The following is a 13944-nucleotide window of genomic DNA, read 5'->3' as shown; positions in this document are numbered from 1 at the left end:
AGGGAGTCCAAAGCTTTTTGCGAGTGACACTCAGGCCCGAGCGAAAGGCAGAACACGTCTCCCCATGTGATTCATCAAACTAGCACGGCAGCCCCACTTTGGCATGGAAGGCCAATAGCTAGCGTTCTAACTCGAAGAAACAACACTGTAGAGAAACCGTGATTTAGCTACCGTCGACCTCTCTGTGGGTGAAGTAGTTGAGGGTGTACTGTGGCTGAGAGCCTGGGGACGGTTTCCATTTCGTAATATCGGGGGAGAGACAGGCCGGTACAGAAGGCAGCTCTCAACTCACATCATGGTTATGGGGCTAGTACCGTTGCCCAGGCTGTGTGTGCCAGCTTAAACACAGCCACCTAACTCGAAGGAAAAACTCGGTTGAGAGCCTGTGCTGCAGGTAAAACAGCTGCTCCTGAGGGTGGCAGCATTTTGTTGTGTGCGTGCGTGAGAGCACTGCAAGGGAGTCCAAAGCTTTTTGCAAGTGAGACTCAGGCCCCAGCGAAAGGCAGAACATGACTCCCCATGTGTTTCAACACGCTAGCACGGCAGCCCCACTTTTGCATGGAAGTCTAATAGCTAGCGTTCTAACTCGAAGAAACAACACTGTAGAGAAACGGTGCCTTAGCTACCGTCGACCTCTCTGTGGGCGAAGCACTTTAGGGTAAACTGTGGCTGAGAGCCCGGGGACGGTTTCAATATCGTAATATCAGAGAGAGACAGACCGGTACAGAAGGCAGCTCTCAACTCACATCATGGTTATGCGGATAGTACCGTTGCCCAGGGTGTGTGTGCCGGCTTAAACACAGCCACCTAATTCAAAGGAAAAACTCCCTTGAGAGCCTGTGCTGCAGGTAAAACAGCTGCTCCTGTGGGTGGAAGCATTTTGTTGTGTGTGTGCGTGAGAGCACGGCAAGGGAGTCCAAAGCTTTTTGCGAGTGAGACTCAGGCCCCAGCGAAAGGCAGAACACGACTCCCCATGTGTTTCATCAAGCTAGCACGGCAGCCCCACTTTTGCATGGAAGGCTAATAGCTAGGTTCTAACTCGAAGAAACAACACTGTAGAGAAACCGTGCTTTAGCTACCGTCGACCTCTCTGTGGGCGAAGAAGTTTAGGGTGTACTGTGGCTGAGAGCCTGGGGACGGTTTCAATATCGTAATATCGGGGGAGAGACAGGCCAGTACAGAAGGCAGCTCTCAACTCACATCATCGTTATGGGGCTAGTACCGTTGCCCTGGGTGTGTGTGCAGGCTTAAAGACAGCCACCTAACTCAAAGGAAAAACACGGTAGAGAATCCGTGCTTCAGCTAAAACAGCCGCTCCTGAGGGTGGAAGCATTTGGTTGTGTGCGTGCGTGAGAGGACTGCAAGGGAGTCCAAAGTTTCTGCGAGTGAGACTCAGGCCCCAGCAAAAGGCAGAACACGACTCCCCGTGTGTTTCCTTTAGCTAGCACTGCGGCCCTACTTTTGCATGGAAGTCTAATCGCTAGCGTTCTTCCTGGAAGAAACAACACGGTAGAGAAACCGTGCTTTAGCTACCATCCACCTCTCTGAGGGAGGAAGCACTTTCCAGGCTACCGTGGGTGAGAGCCTGAGGAACGGGTTCCTTACGTGAAACCGAGGGAGAAGGAGTCCGGGCCAGAAGGCTCCTCTCGACTCAGCTCTTGTTACCTGAAGCTAACACTTCGGCTCCATGTGTGCATAGGAATGCTAAGGGCTCCGCACTGATTTGGCAGAAAGAAGCCGGTCAAGAACCCCAGCTTCAGCTCATTCGCCTCTCCACAGGGTGGCAGCATTTTCAAGTCTGCTCGAGTGCAAACCTGGGGAAGGAGTCCCAGCAGAATTCGGAGGGAGAAATAAGCATGGGCAGAAGACACCTATCGACTCAACTCTTGTTTCGGGAAACTAGATCGGCTCTCCCGTGTGTGCGTGGAGTCCTCAGTGCCATCCACGTAACGCAAAGGAACAAAACTGTAGAGAACCCGTGCCTCAGCAAAGATCGCCCTTCCTGAGCGGGAACTTCATGTATTGTGTGTTTTTGTGAAAGCATGAGAAATGGAACCTACACGTAACCCGGAGTGAGAAGCAGGCCTGGAAGGAAGGCTGCTGTCGACTCACCTCTTGTTTGAGGAGATTAGCACTGCTGCACCCTGTGTGCCTGGATGCCTAGTTACCAGGCTACTAACACCAAGAATCAATCCTATAGAGTGACTGCGCTTCAGTTAACATTGCCGTTCCTGAAGCAGGAGGAATTTGACACTGCTCGTGTACGAGACACCGGGGAAAGGGTCCCATACGTGAAATGGAGTGAGAAACAGGCCGGTGCGGAAGGCAGCTCTCAAGTCACCTCTGGTTTATGAGGCTAGTACCCTTGCCCCGGGGGTGCCTGCAGGCCTAAAGCCAACCACCTAACTCAAAGGAACAACTCTGTAGGGAATTTCTGCTTCGGCTAAAAGAGCCATGCCTCAGGGTGGACGCATTTTGCTGTGTGCATGCGTGAGCGCACTGCAGGTGAGCCCAAAACCATTTTCCTTGTGAGACCCAGGCCCCGGAAGAAGCCAGAACACGACTCCCCACTTGCTCCATGAAGCTAGAACTGCGGTCCCAATTTTGCTTGGAAGTCTAATAGATAGCTTTCTAACTCGGAGAAACAACACTGTAGAGAAACCGTGCTTTAGCTACTGTCGACCTCTCTGTGGGCGAAGCAGTTTAGGGTGTACTGTGGCTGAGAGCCTGGGGACGGTTTCCATTTCGTAATATCGGGGGAGAGAAAGGCCGGTACATAATGCAGCTCTGAACTCACTACATGGTTATGGGGAAAGTTCCGTTCCCCCGTGGGAGTGTGCAGGCTTAAACACAGCCACCTTACTCGACGGAAAAACTCGGTTGAGAGCCTGTGCTGCAGGTAAAACAGCTGCTCCTGAGTGTGGAAGCATTTTGTTGTGTGCGTGCGTGAGAGCACTGCAAGGGAGTCCAAAGCTTTTTGCGAGTGAGACTCAGGCCCCAGCGAAAGGCAGAACACCACTCCCCATGTGTTTCATCAAGCTAGCACGGCAGCCCCACTTTTGCATGGAAGTCTAATAGCTAGCGTTGTAACTCGAAGAAACAACAGTGTAGAGAAACGGTGCCTTAGCTACCGTCGACCTCTCTGTGGGCGAAGCAGTTTAGGGTAAACTGTGGCTGAGAGCCTGGGGACGGTTTCAATATCGTAATATCAGGGAGAGACAGGCCGGTACAGAAGGCAGCTCTCAATTCACATCATGGTTATGCGGATAGTACCGTTGCCCAGGGTGTGTGTGCCGGTTTAAACACAGCCACCTAATTCAAAGGAAAAATTCCCTTGAGAGCCTGTGCTGCAGGTAAAGAGCTGCTCCTGTGGGTGGAAGCATTTTGTTGTGTGTGTGCGTGAGAGCACGGCAAGGGAGTCCAAAGCTTTTTGCGAGTGAGACTCAGGCCCCAGCGAAAGGCAGAACACGACTCCCCATGTGTTTCATCAAGCTAGCACGGCAGCCCCACTTTTGCATGGAAGGCTAATAGCTAGCGTTCTAACTCGAAGAAACGACACTGCAGAGAAACCGTGCTTTAGCTACCGTCGACCTCTCTGTGGGGAAAGCAGTTTAAGGTGTACAGTGGGTGAGAGCCTGGGGACGGTTTCCATTTCGTAATATCGGGGTAGAGACAGGCCGGTACAGAAGGCAGCTCTCAACTCACTACATGGTTATGGGGCTAGTTCCGTTGCCCATGTTGTGTGTGCAGGCTTAAACACAGCCACCTAACTCGAAGGAAAACTCGGTAGAGAGCCTGTGCTGCAGGTAAAACAGCTGCTCCTGAGTGTGGAGGCATTTTGTTGTGTGCGTGCGTGAGAGCACTGCAAGGGAGTCCAAAGCTTTTTGCGAGTGAGACTCAGGCCCCAGCGAAAGGCAGAACACGACTCCCCATGTGTTTCATCACGCTAGCACGGCAGCCGCACTTTTGCATGGAAGTCTAATAGCTAGCGTTCTAACTGGAAGAAAACACTGTAGAGAGACCGTGCTTTAGCTACCGTCGACCTCTAGACGGAGGAAGCATTCCACGGAGTACCGTGGCTGAGAGCCTGGGGAACGGGTTCCATACGTGAAAACAAGGGAGAAATAGGTCCTGGCAGAAGGCACCTCTGGACTCAGCTCTTGCTACCTGAAGCTAACACTACTGCTCCATGTGTGCTTGGAATGCTATGTGCTCGACACTGACTGGGAATAAACAAGCCTGTAAAGAATCCCAGCTGCAGCTCATTCGCCTACCAGGCTACTAACACCAAGAATCAATGCTGTAGCGTTACTGCGCTTTAGCTAACATTGCCGTTCCTGAAGCCGCAGGAGTTGTATAGTGCTCGTGTATGAGAGACCGGGGAAAGGGTCCCATACGTGAAATGGAGTGAGAAACAGGCCGGTGCGGAAGGCAGCTCTCAACTCACCTCTTGTTTATGAGGCTAGGACCCTTGCCCCGGGTGTGCCTGCAGGCCATAAGCCAACCACCTAACTCAAAGGAACAACTCTGTAGGGAATTCCTGCTTCGCCTAAAATAGCCATGCCTCAGGGTGGATGCATTGTGTGGTGTGCATGCGTGAGTGCACAGCAAGTGAGTCCAAAACCATTTTCCCTGTGAGACCCAGGCCCCGGAAGAAGCCAGAACACGACTCCCGACTTGCTCCATGAAACTAGTACTGCGGCCCCACTTTTGAATTGAAGTCTAATGGCTAGCTTTCTAACTCGAAGAAACAACACTGTAGAGAAACCGTGCTTTAGCTACCGTCGACCTCTCTGTGGGCGAAGCACTTTAGGGTAAACTGTGGCTGAGAGCCTGGGGACGGTTTCAATATCGTAATATCAGAGAGAGACAGGCCGGTACAGAAGGCAGCTCTCAACTCACATCATGGTTATGCGGATAGTACCATTGCCCAGGGTGTGTGTGCCGGCTTAAACACAGCCACCTAATTCAAAGGAAAAACTCCCTTGAGAGCCTGTGCTGCAGGTAAAACAGCTGCTCCTGTGGGTGGAAGCATTTTGTTGTGTGCGTGCGTGAGAGCACGGCAAGGGAGTCCAAAGCTTTTTGCGAGTGACACTCAGGCCCGAGCGAAAGGCAGAACACGTCTCCCCATGTGATTCATCAAACTAGCACGGCAGCCCCACTTTGGCATGGAAGGCCAATAGCTAGCGTTCTAACTCGAAGAAACAACACTGTAGAGAAACCGTGATTTAGCTACCGTCGACCTCTCTGTGGGTGAAGTAGTTGAGGGTGTACTGTGGCTGAGAGCCTGGGGACGGTTTCCATTTCGTAATATCGGGGGAGAGACAGGCCGGTACAGAAGGCAGCTCTCAACTCACATCATGGTTATGGGGCTAGTACCGTTGCCCAGGCTGTGTGTGCCAGTTTAAACACAGCCACCTAACTCAAAGGAAAAACTCGGTTGAGAGCCTGTGCTGCAGGTAAAACAGCTGCTCCTGAGGGTGGCAGCATTTTGTTGTGTGCGTGCGTGAGAGCACTGCAAGGGAGTCCAAAGCTTTTTGCAAGTGAGACTCAGGCCCCAGCGAAAGGCAGAACACGACTCCCCATGTGTTTCAACACGCAGGCACGGCAGCCCCACTTTTGCATGGAAGTCTAATAGCTAGCGTTCTAACTCGAAGAAAAAACACTGTAGAGAAACGGTGCCTTAGCTACCATCGACCTCTCTGTGGGCGAAGCACTTTAGGGTAAACTGTGGCTGAGAGCCCGTGGACGGTTTCAATATCGTAATATCAGAGAGAGACAGGCCGGTACAGAAGGCAGCTCTCAACTCACATCATGGTTATGCGGATAGTACCGTTGCCCAGGGTGTGTGTGCCGGCTTAAACACAGCCACCTAATTCAAAGGAAAAACTCCCTTGAGAGCCTGTGCTGCAGGTGAAACAGCTGCTCCTGTGGGTGAAAGCATTTTGTTGTGTGCGTGCGTGAGAGCACTGCAAGGGAGTCCAAAGCTTTTTGCGAGTGAGACTCAGGCCCCAGCGAAAGGCAGAACACGACTCCCCATGTGTTTCATCAAGCTAGCACGGCAGCCCCACTTTTGCATGGAAGGCTAATAGCTAGGTTCTAACTCGAAGAAACAACACTGTAGAGAAACCGTGCTTTAGCTACCGTCGACCTCTCTGTGGGCGAAGAAGTTTAGGGTGTACTGTGGCTGAGAGCCTGGGGACGGTTTCAATATCGTAATATCGGGGGAGAGACAGGCCAGTACAGAAGGCAGCTCTCAACTCACATCATCGTTATGGGGCTAGTACCGTTGCCCTGGGTGTGTGTGCAGGCTTAAAGACAGCCACCTAACTCAAAGGAAAAACACGGTAGAGAATCCGTGCTTCAGCTAAAACAGCCGCTCCTGAGGGTGGAAGCATTTGGTTGTGTGCGTGCGTGAGAGGACTGCAAGGGAGTCCAAAGTTTCTGCGAGTGAGACTCAGGCCCCAGCAAAAGGCAGAACACGACTCCCCGTGTGTTTCCTTTAGCTAGCACTGCGGCCCTACTTTTGCATGGAAGTCTAATCGCTAGCGTTCTTCCTGGAAGAAACAACACGGTAGAGAAACCGTGCTTTAGCTACCATCCACCTCTCTGAGGGAGGAAGCACTTTCCAGGCTACCGTGGGTGAGAGCCTGAGGAACGGGTTCCTTACGTGAAACCGAGGGAGAAGGAGTCCGGGCCAGAAGGCTCCTCTCGACTCAGCTCTTGTTACCTGAAGCTAACACTTCGGCTCCATGTGTGCATAGGAATGCTAAGGGCTCCGCACTGATTTGGCAGAAAGAAGCCGGTCAAGAACCCCAGCTTCAGCTCATTCGCCTCTCCACAGGGTGGCAGCATTTTCAAGTCTGCTCGAGTGCAAACCTGGGGAAGGAGTCCCAGCAGAATTCGGAGGGAGAAATAAGCATGGGCAGAAGACACCTATCGACTCAACTCTTGTTTCGGGAAACTAGATCGGCTCTCCCGTGTGTGCGTGGAGTCCTCAGTGCCATCCACGTAACGCAAAGGAACAAAACTGTAGAGAACCCGTGCCTCAGCAAAGATCGCCCTTCCTGAGCGGGAACTTCATGTATTGTGTGTTTTTGTGAAAGCATGAGAAATGGAACCTACACGTAACCCGGAGTGAGAAGCAGGCCTGGAAGGAAGGCTGCTGTCGACTCACCTCTTGTTTGAGGAGATTAGCACTGCTGCACCCTGTGTGCCTGGATGCCTAGTTACCAGGCTACTAACACCAAGAATCAATCCTATAGAGTGACTGCGCTTCAGTTAACATTGCCGTTCCTGAAGCAGGAGGAATTTGACACTGCTCGTGTACGAGACACCGGGGAAAGGGTCCCATACGTGAAATGGAGTGAGAAACAGGCCGGTGCGGAAGGCAGCTCTCAAGTCACCTCTGGTTTATGAGGCTAGTACCCTTGCCCCGGGGGTGCCTGCAGGCCTAAAGCCAACCACCTAACTCAAAGGAACAACTCTGTAGGGAATTTCTGCTTCGGCTAAAAGAGCCATGCCTCAGGGTGGACGCATTTTGCTGTGTGCATGCGTGAGCGCACTGCAGGTGAGCCCAAAACCATTTTCCTTGTGAGACCCAGGCCCCGGAAGAAGCCAGAACACGACTCCCCACTTGCTCCATGAAGCTAGAACTGCGGTCCCAATTTTGCTTGGAAGTCTAATAGATAGCTTTCTAACTCGGAGAAACAACACTGTAGAGAAACCGTGCTTTAGCTACTGTCGACCTCTCTGTGGGCGAAGCAGTTTAGGGTGTACTGTGGCTGAGAGCCTGGGGACGGTTTCCATTTCGTAATATCGGGGGAGAGAAAGGCCGGTACATAATGCAGCTCTGAACTCACTACATGGTTATGGGGAAAGTTCCGTTCCCCCGTGGGAGTGTGCAGGCTTAAACACAGCCACCTTACTCGACGGAAAAACTCGGTTGAGAGCCTGTGCTGCAGGTAAAACAGCTGCTCCTGAGTGTGGAAGCATTTTGTTGTGTGCGTGCGTGAGAGCACTGCAAGGGAGTCCAAAGCTTTTTGCGAGTGAGACTCAGGCCCCAGCGAAAGGCAGAACACCACTCCCCATGTGTTTCATCAAGCTAGCACGGCAGCCCCACTTTTGCATGGAAGTCTAATAGCTAGCGTTGTAACTCGAAGAAACAACAGTGTAGAGAAACGGTGCCTTAGCTACCGTCGACCTCTCTGTGGGCGAAGCAGTTTAGGGTAAACTGTGGCTGAGAGCCTGGGGACGGTTTCAATATCGTAATATCAGGGAGAGACAGGCCGGTACAGAAGGCAGCTCTCAATTCACATCATGGTTATGCGGATAGTACCGTTGCCCAGGGTGTGTGTGCCGGTTTAAACACAGCCACCTAATTCAAAGGAAAAATTCCCTTGAGAGCCTGTGCTGCAGGTAAAGAGCTGCTCCTGTGGGTGGAAGCATTTTGTTGTGTGTGTGCGTGAGAGCACGGCAAGGGAGTCCAAAGCTTTTTGCGAGTGAGACTCAGGCCCCAGCGAAAGGCAGAACACGACTCCCCATGTGTTTCATCAAGCTAGCACGGCAGCCCCACTTTTGCATGGAAGGCTAATAGCTAGCGTTCTAACTCGAAGAAACGACACTGCAGAGAAACCGTGCTTTAGCTACCGTCGACCTCTCTGTGGGGAAAGCAGTTTAAGGTGTACAGTGGGTGAGAGCCTGGGGACGGTTTCCATTTCGTAATATCGGGGTAGAGACAGGCCGGTACAGAAGGCAGCTCTCAACTCACTACATGGTTATGGGGCTAGTTCCGTTGCCCATGTTGTGTGTGCAGGCTTAAACACAGCCACCTAACTCGAAGGAAAACTCGGTAGAGAGCCTGTGCTGCAGGTAAAACAGCTGCTCCTGAGTGTGGAGGCATTTTGTTGTGTGCGTGCGTGAGAGCACTGCAAGGGAGTCCAAAGCTTTTTGCGAGTGAGACTCAGGCCCCAGCGAAAGGCAGAACACGACTCCCCATGTGTTTCATCACGCTAGCACGGCAGCCGCACTTTTGCATGGAAGTCTAATAGCTAGCGTTCTAACTGGAAGAAAACACTGTAGAGAGACCGTGCTTTAGCTACCGTCGACCTCTAGACGGAGGAAGCATTCCACGGAGTACCGTGGCTGAGAGCCTGGGGAACGGGTTCCATACGTGAAAACAAGGGAGAAATAGGTCCTGGCAGAAGGCACCTCTGGACTCAGCTCTTGCTACCTGAAGCTAACACTACTGCTCCATGTGTGCTTGGAATGCTATGTGCTCGACACTGACTGGGAATAAACAAGCCTGTAAAGAATCCCAGCTGCAGCTCATTCGCCTACCAGGCTACTAACACCAAGAATCAATGCTGTAGCGTTACTGCGCTTTAGCTAACATTGCCGTTCCTGAAGCCGCAGGAGTTGTATAGTGCTCGTGTATGAGAGACCGGGGAAAGGGTCCCATACGTGAAATGGAGTGAGAAACAGGCCGGTGCGGAAGGCAGCTCTCAACTCACCTCTTGTTTATGAGGCTAGGACCCTTGCCCCGGGTGTGCCTGCAGGCCATAAGCCAACCACCTAACTCAAAGGAACAACTCTGTAGGGAATTCCTGCTTCGCCTAAAATAGCCATGCCTCAGGGTGGATGCATTGTGTGGTGTGCATGCGTGAGTGCACAGCAAGTGAGTCCAAAACCATTTTCCCTGTGAGACCCAGGCCCCGGAAGAAGCCAGAACACGACTCCCGACTTGCTCCATGAAACTAGTACTGCGGCCCCACTTTTGAATTGAAGTCTAATGGCTAGCTTTCTAACTCGAAGAAACAACACTGTAGAGAAACCGTGCTTTAGCTACCGTCGACCTCTCTGTGGGCGAAGCACTTTAGGGTAAACTGTGGCTGAGAGCCTGGGGACGGTTTCAATATCGTAATATCAGAGAGAGACAGGCCGGTACAGAAGGCAGCTCTCAACTCACATCATGGTTATGCGGATAGTACCATTGCCCAGGGTGTGTGTGCCGGCTTAAACACAGCCACCTAATTCAAAGGAAAAACTCCCTTGAGAGCCTGTGCTGCAGGTAAAACAGCTGCTCCTGTGGGTGGAAGCATTTTGTTGTGTGCGTGCGTGAGAGCACGGCAAGGGAGTCCAAAGCTTTTTGCGAGTGACACTCAGGCCCGAGCGAAAGGCAGAACACGTCTCCCCATGTGATTCATCAAACTAGCACGGCAGCCCCACTTTGGCATGGAAGGCCAATAGCTAGCGTTCTAACTCGAAGAAACAACACTGTAGAGAAACCGTGATTTAGCTACCGTCGACCTCTCTGTGGGTGAAGTAGTTGAGGGTGTACTGTGGCTGAGAGCCTGGGGACGGTTTCCATTTCGTAATATCGGGGGAGAGACAGGCCGGTACAGAAGGCAGCTCTCAACTCACATCATGGTTATGGGGCTAGTACCGTTGCCCAGGCTGTGTGTGCCAGTTTAAACACAGCCACCTAACTCAAAGGAAAAACTCGGTTGAGAGCCTGTGCTGCAGGTAAAACAGCTGCTCCTGAGGGTGGCAGCATTTTGTTGTGTGCGTGCGTGAGAGCACTGCAAGGGAGTCCAAAGCTTTTTGCAAGTGAGACTCAGGCCCCAGCGAAAGGCAGAACACGACTCCCCATGTGTTTCAACACGCAGGCACGGCAGCCCCACTTTTGCATGGAAGTCTAATAGCTAGCGTTCTAACTCGAAGAAAAAACACTGTAGAGAAACGGTGCCTTAGCTACCATCGACCTCTCTGTGGGCGAAGCACTTTAGGGTAAACTGTGGCTGAGAGCCCGTGGACGGTTTCAATATCGTAATATCAGAGAGAGACAGGCCGGTACAGAAGGCAGCTCTCAACTCACATCATGGTTATGCGGATAGTACCGTTGCCCAGGGTGTGTGTGCCGGCTTAAACACAGCCACCTAATTCAAAGGAAAAACTCCCTTGAGAGCCTGTGCTGCAGGTGAAACAGCTGCTCCTGTGGGTGAAAGCATTTTGTTGTGTGCGTGCGTGAGAGCACTGCAAGGGAGTCCAAAGCTTTTTGCGAGTGAGACTCAGGCCCCAGCGAAAGGCAGAACACGACTCCCCATGTGTTTCATCAAGCTAGCACGGCAGCCCCACTTTTGCATGGAAGGCTAATAGCTAGGTTCTAACTCGAAGAAACAACACTGTAGAGAAACCGTGCTTTAGCTACCGTCGACCTCTCTGTGGGCGAAGAAGTTTAGGGTGTACTGTGGCTGAGAGCCTGGGGACGGTTTCAATATCGTAATATCGGGGGAGAGACAGGCCAGTACAGAAGGCAGCTCTCAACTCACATCATCGTTATGGGGCTAGTACCGTTGCCCTGGGTGTGTGTGCAGGCTTAAAGACAGCCACCTAACTCAAAGGAAAAACACGGTAGAGAATCCGTGCTTCAGCTAAAACAGCCGCTCCTGAGGGTGGAAGCGTTTGGTTGTGTGCGTGCGTGAGAGGACTGCAAGGGAGTCCAAAGTTTCTGCGAGTGAGACTCAGGCCCCAGCAAAAGGCAGAACACGACTCCCCGTGTGTTTCCTTTAGCTAGCACTGCGGCCCTACTTTTGCATGGAAGTCTAATCGCTAGCGTTCTTCCTGGAAGAAACAACACGGTAGAGAAACCGTGCTTTAGCTACCATCCACCTCTCTGAGGGAGGAAGCACTTTCCAGGCTACCGTGGGTGAGAGCCTGAGGAACGGGTTCCTTACGTGAAACCGAGGGAGAAGGAGTCCGGGCCAGAAGGCTCCTCTCGACTCAGCTCTTGTTACCTGAAGCTAACACTTCGGCTCCATGTGTGCATAGGAATGCTAAGGGCTCCGCACTGATTTGGCAGAAAGAAGCCGGTCAAGAACCCCAGCTTCAGCTCATTCGCCTCTCCACAGGGTGGCAGCATTTTCAAGTCTGCTCGAGTGCAAACCTGGGGAAGGAGTCCCAGCAGAATTCGGAGGGAGAAATAAGCATGGGCAGAAGACACCTATCGACTCAACTCTTGTTTCGGGAAACTAGATCGGCTCTCCCGTGTGTGCGTGGAGTCCTCAGTGCCATCCACGTAACGCAAAGGAACAAAACTGTAGAGAACCCGTGCCTCAGCAAAGATCGCCCTTCCTGAGCGGGAACTTCATGTATTGTGTGTTTTTGTGAAAGCATGAGAAATGGAACCTACACGTAACTCGGAGTGAGAAGCAGGCCTGGAAGGAAGGCTGCTGTCGACTCACCTCTTGTTTGAGGAGATTAGCACTGCTGCACCCTGTGTGCCTGGATGCCTAGTTACCAGGCTACTAACACCAAGAATCAATCCTATAGAGTGACTGCGCTTCAGTTAACATTGCCGTTCCTGAAGCAGGAGGAATTTGACACTGCTCGTGTACGAGACACCGGGGAAAGGGTCCCATACGTGAAATGGAGTGAGAAACAGGCCGGTGCGGAAGGCAGCTCTCAAGTCACCTCTGGTTTATGAGGCTAGTACCCTTGCCCCGGGGGTGCCTGCAGGCCTAAAGCCAACCACCTAACTCAAAGGAACAACTCTGTAGGGAATTTCTGCTTCGGCTAAAAGAGCCATGCCTCAGGGTGGACGCATTTTGCTGTGTGCATGCGTGAGCGCACTGCAGGTGAGCCCAAAACCATTTTCCTTGTGAGACCCAGGCCCCGGAAGAAGCCAGAACACGACTCCCCACTTGCTCCATGAAGCTAGAACTGCGGTCCCAATTTTGCTTGGAAGTCTAATAGATAGCTTTCTAACTCGGAGAAACAACACTGTAGAGAAACCGTGCTTTAGCTACTGTCGACCTCTCTGTGGGCGAAGCAGTTTAGGGTGTACTGTGGCTGAGAGCCTGGGGACGGTTTCCATTTCGTAATATCGGGGGAGAGAAAGGCCGGTACATAATGCAGCTCTGAACTCACTACATGGTTATGGGGAAAGTTCCGTTCCCCCGTGGGAGTGTGCAGGCTTAAACACAGCCACCTTACTCGACGGAAAAACTCGGTTGAGAGCCTGTGCTGCAGGTAAAACAGCTGCTCCTGAGTGTGGAAGCATTTTGTTGTGTGCGTGCGTGAGAGCACTGCAAGGGAGTCCAAAGCTTTTTGCGAGTGAGACTCAGGCCCCAGCGAAAGGCAGAACACCACTCCCCATGTGTTTCATCAAGCTAGCACGGCAGCCCCACTTTTGCATGGAAGTCTAATAGCTAGCGTTGTAACTCGAAGAAACAACAGTGTAGAGAAACGGTGCCTTAGCTACCGTCGACCTCTCTGTGGGCGAAGCAGTTTAGGGTAAACTGTGGCTGAGAGCCTGGGGACGGTTTCAATATCGTAATATCAGGGAGAGACAGGCCGGTACAGAAGGCAGCTCTCAATTCACATCATGGTTATGCGGATAGTACTGTTGCCCAGGGTGTGTGTGCCGGTTTAAACACAGCCACCTAATTCAAAGGAAAAATTCCCTTGAGAGCCTGTGCTGCAGGTAAAAGAGCTGCTCCTGTGGGTGGAAGCATTTTGTTGTGTGTGTGCGTGAGAGCACGGCAAGGGAGTCCAAAGCTTTTTGCGAGTGAGACTCAGGCCCCAGCGAAAGGCAGAACACGACTCCCCATGTGTTTCATCAAGCTAGCACGGCAGACCCACTTTTGCATGGAAGGCTAATAGCTAGCGTTCTAACTCGAAGAAACGACACTGCAGAGAAACCGTGCTTTAGCTACCGTCGACCTCTCTGTGGGGGAAGCAGTTTAAGGTGTACAGTGGGTGAGAGCCTGGGGACGGTTTCCATTTCGTAATATCGGGGGAGAGACAGGCCGGTACAGAAGGCAGCTCTCAACTCACTACATGGTTATGGGGCTAGTTCCGTTGCCCATGTTGTGTGTGCAGGCTTAAACACAGCCACCTAACTCGAAGGAAAAACTCGGTAGAGAGCCTGTGCTGCAGGTAAAA

Source organism: Halichoerus grypus, chromosome X (assembly GCF_964656455.1).
Source record: "Halichoerus grypus chromosome X, mHalGry1.hap1.1, whole genome shotgun sequence".
Lineage (NCBI taxonomy): Eukaryota > Metazoa > Chordata > Mammalia > Carnivora > Phocidae > Halichoerus > Halichoerus grypus.
The sequence above is the reverse complement of the archived record's forward strand: the minus strand, read 5'-3'. Positions refer to the sequence as shown.